Source organism: Sinocyclocheilus rhinocerous, unplaced genomic scaffold (assembly GCF_001515625.1).
Source record: "Sinocyclocheilus rhinocerous isolate Xijiao unplaced genomic scaffold, SAMN03320098_v1.1 scaffold3091, whole genome shotgun sequence".
NCBI lineage: Eukaryota > Metazoa > Chordata > Actinopteri > Cypriniformes > Cyprinidae > Sinocyclocheilus > Sinocyclocheilus rhinocerous.
The window spans coordinates 70955-73798 of record NW_015635546.1 but is presented as its reverse complement, the minus strand read 5'-3'; positions in this window follow the sequence as shown (position 1 = coordinate 73798).

The following is a 2844-nucleotide window of genomic DNA, read 5'->3' as shown; positions in this document are numbered from 1 at the left end:
GGCGACGCCGTCAATTCTGTCGTCGACAGGTACCAGGAGGCCCGTAAACAGGCGGCGCCGTTCCAGCGGTTTCTCCCTCGCCGCTCTCTAGCTCTGGGGGCTGCTGGGCGGGAGCAGGCCCCTCCGGGTACCAGCTCCTCCTACAGGGACGCACAGAAACAGAGCGTGGCCTCACGTACTCCCTGCATTACACCAGAGATCAGTCTCGAGAGACTGATTCCCTTAGTAGACTTTTTGGCAGCGTGGAAACTACTGCCAAATGTGTCTCAGTGGGTCCTGCACACTGTAGAGAAGGTCTACAGAATCCAGTTTGGTTCTCCTCCGCCTCGTTTCAACAGGGTTGCGTCCCATTTTAGATCTGTGTCAGTTGAACCGCTCAGTCATGCGACTGAAGTTCAGGATGCTCACTCTCAAACAGGTCGTGTCTCAGATCAGGTCCGAGGACTGGTTTGTCATGATCGATCTAAAGGACGCATAAACGCCAAGAAGAGTGTGCTTTCTCCATTACAGAGGACCACTTATCTTGGCGTGGTGTGGGATTCGACCACGATGCAGGCACATATGTCCCCTGCTCGGATCGAGTCAATCCTTACCGCAGTCGCGAGAGTCAGAGTAGGTCGGTCACTCACTGTCAAGCAGTTTCAGAGACTGCTGGGTCTGATGGCAGCTGCGTCAAACGTGATACCTCTTGGCCTGCTGGGTCCCAGGGTGGTGAAGCAGATATGGAGAGTTTTTGGCCAGGCCCAGGTGGACCTGTTTGCGACTCGGATGACATCGCACTGTCCCCTCTGCTTCTCTCTGAGTCATCCAGCTCCACTGGGGCTGGATGCCATGGTACAGATGTGGCCGAGGCTTCGTCTGTATGCCTTTCCCCCGATCGCTCTGCTCCCGGGAGTTCTGGAGAGAGTGCGCCGGGATGGGGTCCGTCTTCTGCTAGTAGCCCCGTTCTGGCCGGGCCGAGTATGGTTCTCGGACCTCATTTCTCTCCTCGACGGCTCTCCATGGGAGATTCCCATCAGGAGGGATCTCCTCTCACCAGCGTCTCGTGTGTGCTGGCCGCCTCAGGAATGAACGTAACCTGAGAAGTGTTTCTTGACAGTATAGATAAAGCTAATGAAATGGTCGAGCACGGCATAGTTATCAGTGGTGAACTTGTCCCTGTTCTGCCCCTTTTTCTACCGGCTAAGCGAGTCACTTTGTCAGATGTCCCACCTTTTGTGAGCGATGATATTTTAACTCAGGCTTTCTCGATATGGTAAATTGGTTTCCCCGATCAAAAAGATCCCAATCAGCAGTGTGTCGCCTCTGTTGAAACATATTGTTTCTTTCAGGCGTTTCGCTTATATGATCATTAAGGATGACGCTGATCTGGACATGTCACTCAATTTTCGGATTGACGATTTTGATTATGTTGTTTTTGTCACCACTGCAAAGATGAAATGTTTTGGTTGTAACAATTTTGGGCATTTAATTCGCAACTGTCCTGACAAAGTTGCAGTAAATGAAAGGAATGCCCATTACGTCACCCGCCCGTGACGTCTCGCCCATCTATTGGTCTGATTACACACGAGGTTCAGAGCCGGTCACGCTGAAGGGCGTTCCCGAAGCGTCCTCCGACGCAGCGTCTCGTTCCCTCGAGGAACCATGGTTACATACGTAACCTGAGACGTTTTTCTTGACAGTATAGATAAAGCTAATGAAATGGTCGAGCACGGCATAGTTATCAGTGGTGAACTTGTCCCTGTTCTGCCCCTTTCTCTACCGGCTAAGCGAGTCACTTTGTCAAATGTCCCACCTTTTGTGAGCGATGATATTTTAACTCAGGCTTTATCTAGATATGGTAAATTGGTTTCCCCGATTAAAAAGATCCCAATCAGCAGTGTGTCGCCTCTGTTGAAACATATTGTTTCTTTCAGGCGTTTCGCTTATATGATCACTAAGGATGACGCTGATCTGGACATGTCACTCAATTTTCAGATTGACGATTTTGATTATGTTGTTTTTGTCACCACTGCAAAGATTAAATGTTTTGGTTGTAACAATTTTGGGCATTTAACTATCCTGACAAAGTTGCAGCAAATGAAAGGAATGTGGTAAGTGAGAATGCTGAAAGTGATGATGTGGCTGGTGTTGCCGGTGCAGCTGTGGTGCTATCCCCGGTGGAAGGCTCGGTGGTGGCGGCTACAGGTCTATCCAGTGAGTCTGTGTCTGGATCAACCTCGTCGCATCGGCCCTCGCGTTCGGCTCACACTGAAATGCTGGTGTGAAGGATCTAGCATGTGTGGCACAATGTTCTGGAGACAACGGTGATGAGCAAAATGATAGAACTTCAGTAAATACTTCAGCACAACTGCAAGAAATGTGTGAGGTGAATAACTGTCTTAGAATGGAAAACGAGCAATCTGTTTTTAAAATAACTCAAAAAAGGAAGAAAAGTGACAAAGTACTTGATGCTAAAATAAGCAAAAAAAAGTGAAATGCATAAGGATGAGGAGCAGGATACTGAGAGTGATGGTGAGTCTTCTGAGTGTCTCTCGGGGATATCCCCGGGGGAAGGCTCGGTGGTGGCGGATACAGGTTTATCCAGTGAGGCTGAGACTGGATCGGCCTCGTTGCATCGGCCCTCGCGTTCGGCTCACGCTGAAACGCTTTCAGATGCTGGTGTAAAGGATCTAGCAGCATGTGTGGCACAATGTTCTAGAGACAATGGTGATGAGCAAAATGATAGAACTTCAGGAAATACTTCAGCACAACTGGAAGAAATGTGTGAGGTGAATAACTGTCCTAGAATGGATAATGAGCCATCTGTTTTTAAAACACCTCAAAAAAGGAAGAAGAGTGACA